Source organism: Lissotriton vulgaris, chromosome 7 (assembly GCF_964263255.1).
Source record: "Lissotriton vulgaris chromosome 7, aLisVul1.2, whole genome shotgun sequence".
Lineage (NCBI taxonomy): Eukaryota > Metazoa > Chordata > Amphibia > Caudata > Salamandridae > Lissotriton > Lissotriton vulgaris.
In genome coordinates this window covers 1,275,102,235-1,275,116,807 of record NC_141695.1, presented here as the reverse complement: position 1 = coordinate 1,275,116,807, position 14,573 = coordinate 1,275,102,235, and the positions used below count along the sequence as shown (strand labels likewise).

At 43.5% G+C, this 14,573-nt stretch overlaps 1 protein-coding gene across 1 annotated transcript in view; it reads right to left on the bottom strand.

The window, feature by feature from the left end:
* LOC147703391 (uncharacterized) overlaps positions 1–14,573 on the bottom strand; it is a 9,287,842-nt gene that overhangs the window by 2,865,103 nt on the left and 6,408,166 nt on the right. The gene's annotated exons all lie outside the window — the stretch shown is intronic.

The window sequence follows — 14,573 nt, the reverse complement described above, 5'->3', positions numbered from 1 at the left end:
ACCGCCTCCCGCTGGAGGTAGTTCATCGGAAACACCTGGAGCGCTGTGCCGTACTGAGTGAGAGCCGAGGGAGAGAAGGGGTCAGCAACGCTAGCAGCCGAAGGCATTTCCTTTCAGACCCGCATGACTGCCCTGCGAACGGCGGCAGTGCTGGGAGTTTGGAGCTCGCTGAGGGCGTCCCGCTGGAGGCAGCTTATTCGAAGGACCTGGAGCGTGATATTCCGCGCTGTGTAGAGTCGGAAGGGTGTTTGAGACGCTCTACTGTGGCAGCGGCAGGACACGGCTGCTCAGAAGATGGGGCCAAAGGGGCGAAGAGGCCGGGCTCAAGGAGCTCAGGGAGCAGCTAACGAAACGCCGGAGGAAGCAGAGGCACCCACAACAAGTAAGGCGGGTGAGCGTGGGACAGTAACGGCTGAAGTATGAGCCAAAGAGGGGGTGGCTGCTAGCTCAAGGAAGAAAATACCTGAAATGTTCTCCGTTACTAAAGTTAAGGATGTTGGAAAACGGCAGCATGGTAAAGAGACTGAGACTGAGACTGTGTTAATGATCTCTGGAGACCAGGGGGTGGCTGCAGAAGGTATACAGGAGACTGCTTTGAGCAACGCCCCTTCCCAGGTCGCTGCCGTTGTGGCTGCTATGGCACCCTCTATGGTAGATTCCAATGCTACATTGTTAATCACGGAGGGAAATGATGGTAAAGCGGCTACTACATTAAATTTACTAAACACTGATGGTATAATGTCAGCAGTTGGCGCTGAAACGGACTCTGCTGATTTCTAATCTTTATCTGACCAATCTATGTCATCTTCAGAGGATTTAGCTGAACTGTACGCCACTCGCATGAGCATGGAGGATGGCAGATCGGATGAGGGTAGTGACCATAGCAGCATGAATGCTGACTTATTGGAAGGCCCAGAGCCAGGAACTGTACGTAAACTATAATTGGGCGCAAAAGACGGGGACAGTGGTGCTCAAGATGAAATTAAAGGCAACGAGGGTGCAGCGGCGGCGGCAGCAGCTGCTTCTGCCTCCGAGTGGGAGGACATATCATTGGGTCTGATTTATCAGACGATGTTGCAACATAGAGACGAGACCCGAGAGGATAGTTTGCGAGTACAAAACTCATGTAAAAAGTTACATAATTCAGTAAGACGCTTGGTGAAGTCACATTCAGAGTTCTTGGCAAGGGCAACGGAAGCAGAAGCACGGATCTCGTCTTTAGAAGATGAGGTTGCACAGCATAAGAAGACTATTGACATGCATATGGCTACTAAGGAGGACATTAATTGGAAACGTGTGGACATAGAGAATCGCTCTCGAAGAAATAATTTGAGGTTTTTGCAGATTCCTGAAGGGAAAGACGGGTCTGATACTCAAGGGTTTATTGTCATGCTTCTAAAAAAAGCACTGCCAGATGTTACTAAATGGGATTGGGATTGGGAGGTGGAGCAGGCCCACAGATTTCCATTTAAGGTTAACCAGTGTGATAAAAAGTCAAGGGCCATATTAGTGGCCTTTAACAGCTTCCAGGCTTGGGAGGAGCTATTTTTGAAGGCCCGACCGGACAAAAAATGTTGCGCCTTAGATTGTGAATTTTTTGTCAGACCCGATCTGTGTAAACAATCTGTTGAAGCACGTTGGCAGCTGCGGCAGTTAATAACAGAGTTTCAAGCTAAAGGGGTGCAGGCGTATTTGATGTTCCCAGCTAAATTAAAAGTCATACACAGGGAACGCACAAGATTTTTTACAACTGCCAGCGATGCAAAAGAATTTTTGGGGTCACTGTAAGCTTTGAGAGATAAAAAAAATTATGACTGGTAATAGAAGGTGGAATGTAGTACAGGGTCAGTAGTAATTGTATTTTATATACCGTTTCAGGTATATGCTTTGGTCATCACTGGGAGCAATGGAATTGAGTATGGTACTGGGTTGATGAAGGGCCCGACAGAAGGATGGTGGCAAGCTTGCATCACAGGACAATAAGTCCTAAAGCCTCTACAAGGGGAGGAGGGAAGGGAGGGGGTGGGTGGGTGGGGATGGAGGGTGGGACTGGGAGGGTCAGGGGGGCACTGGGGGGTGTTTGTGGGGTAAAAATATGGGGAAAAAGAGTTCACAGTAATTTAAATGGGGAAAATTTGAAGGGAAAACAAAATAATAAGTATGTTTCAGTATCCTCAACATTAGTTATGATTTTTTTGGATGAGCGGTACATAGACGGGGGCAGGCCATGGATTGGGACAATGGTAATGGCAATGGTAATGGCAAGTAAAGGGGTAAGAATTTGTTCAATGAATGTGTCTGGGCTGAATAACTACATGAAAAGACAAAAATTAGCCGTGGAATTGAGGCATATCCGACCTTACATACTGTGTATACAAGAAAATCATATACCCTGGTCAAAAAGAGGAATGCTAAAGGAATTAGGTTTTACATTAGTTGCCGCATCGGGCCAGTCTAGCATGATAAGGGGAATAGCTATTCTAATTAAACCAAACTTTGCAAATATTGGTCGGAAATTAGTTGATAAAAATGGACAGTGGGCTGTTGTAGAGTGTAAAGTTGAAGGTAGACAGTTTACGCTCTGCACAGTTTATGGAGCTAATATGGACGAACCTGCCGCCTTGAACGAGATAAATCTGGAATTGGCAACAGCACAGCTTTATACCAAAGTGGGGCACGGTAGAACATGTAAATAAAGTTATCATGCTATTTGACATCGCGGCTGTGAATAATAGGGAACTCGCGCTTTTTCTCTTGGACGCAGAAAAAGCGTTTGATCGGGTGCATTGGGGTTATTTATGGAGGCTTATGACTAAAATGGGATTTGGTCTGAAATTTATGATTTCAATTAAATCTCTTTACTCTACACCAAAGGCCAGGATATCAGCTATGGGCTTATTGTCAGAGTCTTTAAGCATTACTAGAGGGAGCCGCCAAGGATGTCCATGCTCTTCGTTACTGTTTGCTTTGTACATTAATCTCCTCATAGAACAAATAAACCAAAATATTCTTATCCCCCCTTTTTGTGTTTCTGAATATATGTTTTCTGTATTCGCTTATGTGGATGATATCGCTGTGGCTACAGGTAATCCAGGAACTGCCATCTTAGAAATTGAGTGGCTTGCAAGGGGGTTTGGAAGTGTAACGGGGTATAAACTCAATGAATCAAAGACTCAGATTCTTTGTTCAGAGGCTTTAAAATGGCAAGAGGAAAGAGTGGTTAAAGAAGTTATTTATTTGGGGATTTAGATTAAGGCCAATATGACGGAATTGGTTGAATCCAATTGGAAAGATGTTTATGCAAAAATCAAGGGCTCTTTGGAGAGGTGGGAACGATTATATTTTACTATTATTGGTCGCACTAATAATATAAAAATTAATGTCTTGCCTAAAGTTTTATATTTGTTTAGGTCAATACCTCTGGAATTTCCCAAACATAGGATACAGGCTCTGCAATCCTTATGTGGAAAATTTATCTGGAGTCCTGGAAAGCCAATGCGGGCTATGAAGCATATGATGTTACCTACTGAGAGGGGGGGCTAGGGGTTCCGGATTTTTTTCTGTATTATGTAGTTTGCTTTCTTTTGAAAATGAGGATACTAATAACAGGGGGAGCAACTGAGTATATGTACAATTATCCAACCATTTTTGAAATCTTGTTAGGGCCCTGTGCGAAGCAGAGCCTGTTTATTGAAATTGAAGGCAGTTATTATAAACGCACTCGATTTAAGGTGTTATTGGGTGCTTATAAAGTTTGGAGATGGTTTGGAAGAACAATGACTATTGAGAAGTTTTCATATTATACACCTTTCAGAGCATCGAGGATATTGCCCACGATATTCTCTGACGGAATGTCACTAAACTGGCAGAAGAAAGGGGTCAGACGGCTGGACGATATCTGCTCGGAAGATGGCTCATGTAAATTCTTTGAGGAGCTAAGAGAACAGTTTTCATTCCCCAGATTTTATTTCTTTACATTTTTGCAATTACGAGATTTTCTTTTAAAGCAGAAGTTAAGCTTACAAATGAATCAAGCTATCGAATGGATCGATAAGCAGGTGAAAATAGGGCCCTTGTATCAAATCCTACTAGGGGAGAAAACAGATGGTCTTGAGAAAGTGAGGGCAAAGTGGGCTGATAATTTAGAAGATTCGGAAATAGTGGTTGAGGATCTTCTTTTATTGTCAAAAAAGGCACTAATGTCCGCTAATTTAAAAGCCCAATTTTTTAAACTTTGTTTGATTTATATTATACTCCTGCACGTATGGCTAAATGGGGCGGGGGTTTTGACGGCAAATGCTTTCGGTGTAAAGCTGACCATGCTGATAGTACCCATATTTTTTTCTCTTGCCCTAGGCTATATGACTTTATAGGAGGAATCAAAAAATTCATCTCTTTAGTTCTTAACATTCCAGTGACAATAACCCCCGCTATGTTGCTTTTGGGGAAAATTCCTATAGATAGTCCTTCTGAGAGGCTATATCCGTATCGTCATTTAATTTTTTTTTCAATGACAGTCGCACGATTGTGTATTGCTACTGAGTGGCTTCAGGAAAAGCCGCCTCTTTATCAACAATGGAGATCTAGGATGTATAATTTATATAAATCGGAGCTGGGGCTTTTTTCAATTAGTGGTTTAAGGAGGAAAAAGAGAATGGGTTTAAAAATCTGGGGTGCTTTCTCTGCTTTTTATGAGGATCAAGAATGTATATAAACATGAAATGTACTTTGTTAATAATGGATTTACATGGACTTCTTAGGATTAATTATTTGTCATATGTATAGGTCGGATAACCCTTTCTTTTGATGAATTTTGATGAATTTTGATGAATTTTATTTTTTCTTTTGATGAATTATGCATTATTGTTAATACTGCCTATATAACGCTTTGTACTTTTTTTTCTTCTCTTTTTTTTTTGCTGTTGTACTCATGTATACCTGTGAACTTAATAAAAGAAAAAAAAAAGCTTTCAAATATGGTACTCTGTATTTTACAGTGAGTGATCAAAGGTTATACTAGTGTGTGATGAGGTGTATCAGATTGTCATGTGGATGATGTTATCAGTGATGTCATCAGTGATGTCATTTGAGATGTCATCAGTGATGTCACTGGCCATGTCATGAATGATGTAATATGTGACATCATCAGCAGTGCATTGCGGAAGTGCGAGTTATAGTTAGCACAACTAACTATAACTGAGGAATTTCTATGGTTTTGTACGAGTGAAATGTCCAGATAACTAAAACACTCATGAAACCTATGGTTTTTTCAGTGAATTTCAAAGGTTTTTTAAATGCTAATGCCTAACTATAATGTCTTTGAAACTTATGTTTTTTTCAGTGAATTTCAAATGTTTTTTAAATGCAAATTTCTAACTATAACGTCTCTGAAACCTATGGTTTTTTTCAGTTAATTTCAAAGGTTTTAAATGCAAATTTGTAAGTGCAATAGTAGTTATACCTATTTTTTTGCACTGAATTTCTACAGTTTTTTAACTGTTTATTTATAAATATTTTATTTATTAAACAACATTATATATTTTCCTAAAATTGCACACAAAAAATAAAGGTAATGTAAAACTGAAATATTTGTAATTATTTTTTTTGTATTTTAATATATTTATATAATTTACTTGTGGGGAGTTGCGCACCCAAAGCGTACCTACCACAGCGGGTCCGAGTATTCTAGCTGCCATTTTGGAAAAGTCGTGAAGGGTCCGTGTATAGTGAGAGACGATTGTGTGTTTTTTTTTCAGTTACGTCATATACGTGCAATGTTACGTGGTGTGCGCGACTGGTATGCGACAGGTCTGCAACTCCTGCTCCCGCGCATTCGCGACACATGCGTATTACGGTACACATTGCATGCGCAGTGGCGGGCCCCACGTGACGTCATATATGTGCTGGGGCGCGCTGGTTGCGCGAGTCCCGTTACATTTTCTATGTTCTAAAATGACATGTACGTGTCTTTAATGTACATATTAAGGCAAAAGATGATCTAAGGTATTCATAAAAATAATATATTTTTACTTGTAATAGACTTATATTATTTTTAAATATATTTTCGCGAAGTCGCATCGGGTGCACGCTTTTTTTTTGGTGTTTTAAAAAAATTGCATTGGAGAAATGGCATCTGGGTTGCAAGCTCCCCATCATTCTTCAGATGAAGATATCTTGGAGGAAGATCCACCCAAGCAGAGGCCTGAATCAGTGGCATAGACATTTTTCACCTTTCCTGCCGCAGAAAAAAAGGTCAATGTAACAAGACAGTGACAAGAAATACTCCTGTGGAACAGCGATTATGTATAGACATCTGCGGACCATTCACCCAAAGAATCTGGCACAAGATGAAATGAAGCGTGCAGCAAAAGATCCACCACAAGGCATTGCTAGCACCTCTGGAGCATCCACTTCGTCACCACAAGTAGACATTCGCCCAGAATTTGTTTTTCTGCAGCAGCACTGCACTAAGTGCAAAACCATCATCTGTTATGGTGAACAGTTAGTGGATACTATTTGTGCAGCTCAACGGAACCACAAATGCAATTTTTTTTGGGGGGGGGGGGGGAATGATGTTGAATTCCAAAAGCTAACTGTTTACTTAGTTCCCTTTTTGTTCAATTTTTAAAAAACACCCAAAAAAGTACAAAATTGTTAGAAAAACAACAGAAAAAATAGAAAACAAAAAACAGAAGGAAAAAAAAGTTCACAACTACCTTATCTGGTTTAAAAAAGAACTATAATTGCATGGTATTGTCTGAATGTTTGGTTGAATGTATGTGTAGAGCTTGATTGACTGAAAGAATGCATTAGTACTGTATGGTAAATTTATAGGGGCAGATCTATGAGGAAGTGCTGTAGCGTGACACTGCAAGCCCTTTAGCTGCACCGCGCTGCCGCACTTCTGAAGCACAGGGATGTGACATATTTACATGAATATGTCATACTTCTGTGCTCCCTCTGCACTAGCACACAAACTGCAGCCATGCATTGATGCAGGCACCCTTGCACCATGGTGCAAGGATATCTGTGTTGTGGGGACATTGTTTTTGTGCATGGAGGGACCACTTCCTGCACAAAAACAATCACTAAAGGCATTTTCCTCCTTCAATGTGTGCTGTGGAATGCAGCATGCATTGAAAGAGGAAAAAACTAGGAGAAATTAAAACATTTCTCCTTTTTGTGCCTCGCTACACCACCTCTAGGGTGGCGCACCATTCACAAGTATCTACAGATTTACACTTTCTTGTAAGTCTTGAGATGTGTTATTTCATGGGTGTTGTGTGGGAACAGACACAGCAACAACCATGGAACGCCCCTTCAACGCAAAGTGCTGCATTTGAATGGGTCGTATTTTCAAGGAGAGGAAAAGCCATGCAGGGTGGCTTTTCCTCTCCTTGTAAATATGGATGAGTCCCCAGCGCCACCACTACTTTACAAAAAGTGACGTACTGGGTCCACAGGGGGCTTGTAAATCTACCCCATAAGTGCTTAGGTATTGGCAGAGTGATACAATAAGAACATAGTGCTGGATGGCTGATTGACAAAATGCATCAGACTGACAGGAGGTATCCTAGGCTGCATGAGAACTACTTCAGTATTTAGTGGAGTGTACCAATAGTATCTATCTGCTTAGAGGTTTGTAGGGATTGTGCACAGAATATTGTATGTGTACTTGTGTTGGTGCCTAGGTCATTTTATAAGAACATCACTAGTAACCACTATCACAAGTAGTGCCTGTGTCATTCTGCGAGTGCAAAGACAGTGACTGGGTTCCTAGAGTGAAAGTAGTTGATAGCAGGAAATGTTTATAAGAACTTATGTTCCAGCAGAGTGATTAGATGAGGACATGCTTCTGTCAGGATGATTGTAGGAGTGGACAGAGCTGCTTTAGAGCCATAGAACAGGTCAGCAGAGCTGCTTTAGAGCCAGAGAACCAGGTCAGCAGAGCCATTGTAGAGCCAGAGACTGAGGTCAGCAGAGCTGCTGTGGAGCCAGAGAACCAGGTCAGCAGAGCTGCTTTAGAGCCATAGAACCAGGTCAGCAGAGCTGCTGTAAAGCCAGAGAAACCAGGTCAGCAGAGCTGCTTTAGAGCCAGAGAACCAGGTCAGCAGAGCTGTTGTAGAGCCAGAGAACTAGGTCAGCAGAGCTGCTCTTGAGTATAAGAAGCAGGCCAGCAGAGCTGCTCTAGAACCAGAGACCCAGGTCAGCAGAGCTGCTCTAGAGGCCAAGAACCAGGTCAGCAAGGCTGCTGTAGAGCCAGATAAACCAGGTCAGCAGACCTGCTTTGGAGGGAGAGAACCAGGTCAGCAGAACTGCTTTAGAGCCAGAGAACCAGGTCAGCAGAGCTGCTTAATAGCCAGAGAACCAGGTCAGCAGAGCTGCACTAGAGCCAGAGAAACAGGTCAGCGGAGCTGCTTTAGAGCCATAGAACCAGGCCAGCTGAGCTGCTTTAGAGCCAGAGAACCAGGTCAGCAGAGCTGCTCTAGAGGCGGAGAACCAGGTCAAGAAGAGCTGCTTTAGAGGGAGAGAACCAGGTCAACAGACCTGCTTTAGAGCCAGAGAAACAGGTCAGCAGAGCTGCCCTAGAGCCAGAGAACCCAGGTCAGCAGACCTGCTTTAGAGTGAGGGAACCAGGTCAGCAGAGCTGCTTTAGAGTCATAGAACCAGGTCAGCAGAGCTGCTCTAGAGGAAGAGAACCAGGTCAAGCAGAGCTGCTTTAGAGGGAAAAGAACCAGGTTGGAGCTGCTTTAGAGTCAGAGAACCAGGTCAGCAGAGCTGCTTTAGAGCCATAGAACCAGGTCAACAGAGTTGCTTTAGAGCCAGAGAATCATGTCAGCAGAGCTGCTTTAGAGCCAGAGAACCAGGTCAGCAGAGTTGCTCTAGAGCCAGAGAACCAGGTCAGCAGAGATGTTGTAGAGCCACAGAACCAGATCAGCAGAGCTGCCCTAGAGCCAGAGAAAAAGGTCAGCAGAGCTGCCTTAGAGCCAGAGAACCAGGTCAGCAGAGCTGCTCTGGTTAGAGGACCAGGTCAGCAGAGCTGCTTTAAAGCCAGAGAACTAGGTTAGCAGAGCTGCCTTAGAGGGAGAGAACCAGGTCAGCAGAGCTGCTTTAGAGCCAAGGGACCAGGTCAGCAGAGCTGCTGTAGAGTCTAAGAACTAGGTCAGCAGTGCTGCTCTAGAGCTAGAGAACCAGGTCAGCTAAGCTGCTGCAGAGCCAGAGAAACCAGGCAGTAGAGCTGCTTTAGAGGGAGATAACCAGGTCAGCAGAGCTGCTGTATAGCCAGAGAACCAGGCCAGCAGAGCTGCTTTAGAGCTGGGGAACCAGGTCAGCAGAGCTGCTTTAAAAGTAAAACCAGAGAACCACGTCAGCAGAGCTGCTCTAGAGCCTAAGAACCAGGTCAGCAGAGCTGCTCTAGAGCCAGAAAACCAGGTCAGCAGAGCTGTTGAAGAGCCAGAGAAACCACAGATGAGACCCACACTGAGACATGGACACATGTATTTGCACATTTCCCGTACTGAAGCACACCATGAGCCCCGCAATTATCAGTCAAACACCCACGCTGGACCTGCGTAAGACGACCCAGTCCACTACTATTATGTATTGAGTGGTTGACGACAAAGCTATATGTCCAAGCTGTAACCCGCTGCCTGCGGTGGCATGGTTGCATCCGCTGTACACAGCACAATGTAATGTTAAGACAAATTACCACTGGTAACCTCACAGGTAAGGGCGCTCAAAGTATCGCCAGGGACTCACATTATAAACATTCAATTTGATGGTGCAGCTAGGTGAAAAGAGGGTGGTTACCAGACTACCTTCAAGACCACACTAGAGTGTGGTAAATAACATTACACAATGGGAGTTCTCACCTGCGCTCCAATGTATCTAAAAATAACAGAGAACCTAGTATAGGTTAAATGAAGTAAGTAGAGTACATAACACATTTATATCATAATGCAAGGTTATGACACCAATATTGTGACCACAGGTAACTGGTCACAAAAGAGCATTATCCATTCTTCAAATCCTGGTTCAAAAATTCAATATACCCACAATAGTCCAAAATCAGTGTCCACAAACTGTATGTTTGACCACAGAATTCTTCTTTATTCTTAGTTTCTTTTTGCTTGATGTGTCAAACTTCTATACATTCAGTCTACAGCCAACACGTGTTTCGTCTGGCTATTCACATTAGCCAATGACTTCATCAGGGCTGTGTTCTAAACATCAAATAAATATATATCAATATTTGTTATAACTCCAAAGTCATTTACAGTAGCTGAACAACAAGTAAAGAGTGTAAAAGGTCATACTAATAAACTCCAGTGATTTATGAGGAATATAAGAAAGAAAGTCTTCTACGCCACCAAGGTCAAGAGGTCACCATTGTGCACACCTAATTACCCAAGATCTAATGCAAATGTAACCATAGTCACCTTTAAACGTAATCATCTGATCCTCTTGACTGTAACCGATCTCCTTGTCCTTTACATCACACAAATATATGAGGTCAATAGTTGTTCCAACTAGACTGCAATACCCTGTCCTATTATCCATGCCACATTCTAATCAAAATATTCAAGACATCGCTAATACCAGTCAATAATAATTCCCTCTAAACTCACCGATTCTATATATCACCATCACCTCCCATAGGTTATAGGGGATGAAGTATAAATCGACTTCTGGTTGCACGCAGGTTTGTTAAATATCTGTAGTGAGGATTATAGCAAATGTCATTCAATTCCAATTTAATCATTAGAGTTGCAATCATTATGTTCTCACTGTTACTCGATTATTCGATCCACTTACATAAGTACTAGTGGATTAAAACGTAAGTATGAATAGTGAATTGAGGTAATTCCTGTATCCACAGGTATCTAAATAAGAAAATATAACAATGATTTGTCAACCACTCTAAGATAAGTTATAGAGTATATATCCAAAATTCCAATTACGAACCTCATATGTCGATAATATTTTCCTCAGGCTCAAAATGCCTCATTAGTGGCCTGAGGGTTAATAAGTGTAAAGAAAACCTCAATTAGAACCCCCAAGAGGTGCAGTTCCTTCATATACATGCAAAACCCAAGGGTAAAACTCACCCAATATTTCCGTATCTGAAATGGACCTGTCATAAAGATCACCACGTACGAGGAAAAAAGACGATAGAACAGCGTGTATCACTAAATGAACGATAACCGGTTTAGCCCACAATGTAGTCAGAGAAACAGTTCGCACTTACCCGGTATTACCATAGCATCGTCTATTTCAAAATCCGACGTGCAGCATGGTCGCCATGTTTACATGTCTTTATATACTCAAAATAGATGGGTGCCATATTGTAGTGTGCAATTATCGCGAAACGCAAAGATATTGACTTACCTGGTTATTGATTATACAATATTGGGTCTTCTGATCAGATATGTTAGTAATCTGATTCATATGAGGGGAGTTACGAATACAAAGTCCTCTTCTAATATCAGACGTACGATATATGAACTCGCGGTTGGTTCTTACCAAGTACCCTATGAACCGCTATTTCCTTTTTCTACTAGCGTAAATATTAGCCTATCATTAATATTCCCAATACCCTCTTCTTATATTTTTAGGGTATGTATATTATAATGATTGTCATCACTGTAAATCACCAGGTATAAAAATATAAATATAATTTTGAGAGCATATATGTCTCGAACTCTGCATCAGAGCATAAGTCTCAGAGCCCCCTATACTTAGTGCTACCAATGATTCCGTTATACGGAAGCGAATAATATCGATACAAGTTCTCCTCAGTGTACATTAATTGCACCTATTGAGCAAGGCAAGTGACATGGGATAGGATTAGGTAGAGTCAGGTATAGTACAGGAAATAGAGAACCAAGATGTGTAATATAACTGGAAGTCAGAAGATTGTATTGTATCGACTACTGTAGGAAGGTGGATACCTGACTATGGTTACCCCAGATTTTTTGCCTTGTGTTTAGCTGGTTTTCGACTTAGTTGGCCTGGGACCCTGCTAATCAGGGCCCCAGGCTATCTGCTCTCTCTGTAAAATGGACTCCATGTACCTTAGGTACATCTCCAATTGGACATTGGGTCACCTTATCAGCCCCTGTACAGTGTACTATAGGTACCAAGGGCATAGGTGTATCCAAGGCCTACCAGGGGCTGCAGCATATCTTTTGCCACCCCTGGCTGGCTATCCAAACTGACACAACTGGCTGATCACTCAGCTGGGGCATGGTCGTGTAATCACCCCTTGCTTAGTAGTATACCTATATCTAAACCTATATCTGGACATATATATACCTATAAGTCACTCCTATGGCAGGCCTTAACAATCCTGGAGGCAGAGTGCTTGGTTTTATGTGAGATGGTGCTCTAGCATGAGCTGAGCCTGTCTTCGGCTGTCGGGACCAACTCCCTTAGCTGTTCCAGGGTATTGCCATACCAAATATTCTTAAGTGCATTATAATCCTCACGCTTACTTGCTAACTTTGGTTTAGCTTTATCAAAACATGTTGTGTAAGGTGTCATATGCTTTGGAATACTACCCCCCTCGCCAGTCCTGGCGATGGGGGTAGCATTCCACCCTTCTAGAGGGAGAAGACATGTTACTTTGCTTCAACGCGGTTAAATCTAACCAAAGCCCCACCATCACAAAATGGATGCTGCTGCCACAGACACGAGTCTGGCCTCCTGCTCCTGACCGAAACTCCGGCAGGGGAGGCCTGGACAATAGATATCCTGTCACAGGAAGGTGTTACACCACCCCAGACAGGAGATAGTGGATTGTAGCAGGGAGGGTCGAATGAAACTAGACACTGCCTGGGGAGCACAAGGCTTCCCATGCATAGTCCAGTTCAAACCGGTGCTGGGGCACTCCAGCCCCAACTTTGGTGCAAAACTGGACAAAGGGAAAGGGGTGTAACCACCAACTTCCTGGGTTCCACCCATAGGAGGGACCTAGCAGGTAATCCAGCCCCTTGATTTGGAATAAAGGTAGGAGCTGTGCCCAGGAGCATCAGATTATCCTGAACGAAACTTTGATACAGAACTCTGGACCCTTCGACATCCCACTCGACGTGAAAGACTGAAGAATCGCCCTTATGGTCAAGGAGTGACCACCCTGTGCAAACAGGCACCATCCAGCGCCTTACCGTTTGCTTTGTTGCAGTTCCCGCCGGAACTCGAGTGACAAAGATCAACAAAACCCAGCTTTCCTTTCTTCCAACAGCCCGATCCACAGTCCCAGCGAATCTGAGACCCATTGAGGCGACCTGAAGCGTGGGGCCGACCATCTTGGAAAAACTACGAAGTGCTGACCGTGCAGCTCCCGAGGCTCCCTCGACTCTGTGCATTGGGGTTTGAGAAGCCCCAGCCCAAGCATCTTTTGCACCAAAGCTCTCCCGTCCACACTCACCGAGTACTGCGTGGGGCCCTTTTGCATTTTCCTGCTTGACGCGTTGGTCCGGTCGCTTGCCGTTGGCTAGTGGCCCCAGAACCGACGAACCTTGAAATTTACACTGCTAGTCTGGTTGCTCCAGACTGGCCCTCGCTCCCCTGAAAAGGAGCCACCGCTCTCACCTTGCTGGTCCGAGTAAGAAGCAATCTTTGAATCCTGCTTGGGTTGCATTTGCCAAGGTCTGTTTGCTCAGATCCAGAAGCCGACACCGCCGACAGCGAGAGCCTTTGGGGGCCAGCTCGTGCTCCACTCCTGGTCATCGTTGATGCCCCAGAGTCCACGTGGCAGCGGAGTCAAGCTTCACAACCACCACCTGATTGCGCCCAACATCGCCTGGTTATTCCTGGTTCCATCCTGGTCACTGGCTAGTGACCCAGACTCTGTCCCCTCTGCTTTCAGGTACTCTACATCTTGGATCCATCCTTGGATCCAACCGGACTCTTCTCTTCTGGACGCCTGCAGCATCTTCATCTCCAGGCTCCATAGATCTACACGGCGAAACCCGACACGCTTTTGCACCTGTGCACCTGCTTCCTGTGGGTGAGGTAACTCTTGAATGCTGGTGCTCCTGTAGTGGTTTACACCTCTAGTGTCTAAGTCTAAAGTTTTGTTCTTCTAGTCCAGTCAGAAGACTTCTAAAACTGTAACTCGATAACTTATATGCACCATTGACTCTGCATTGGTGCATGCGTGTGCTTTTAGCGCTGCACCCGAATCCGGCAGGCTACTCCCGTCCTAACTGCTGTTAGTCCAGTGTAGTCCCAGCGATTCCCAAGGCCCTAGGCCTTACCACTGTTGGATTAGTGATACGTATACCACTTTTTTTATATATGGTTTGAGTGGCCACCGGCCTCATCCATAAATGTGCAACTTTCATATGTTATATTGTGCTTTTGTTTTAAAAGCTTGTGCTTCTATACTCATAAAGAGTACAGGGGATTATTCTGAGAATACATACATATATTTGTATAATATATAACTTATGTGGTGTCCTTTCATTTGATATTACAGGATTGCATATGGTAAAACAGCTGGCTTCACATGCCCTCTTGAGTTTAGCCTAAAAATGTAAATTGATACTTGGATAGCGCACTACTCACCC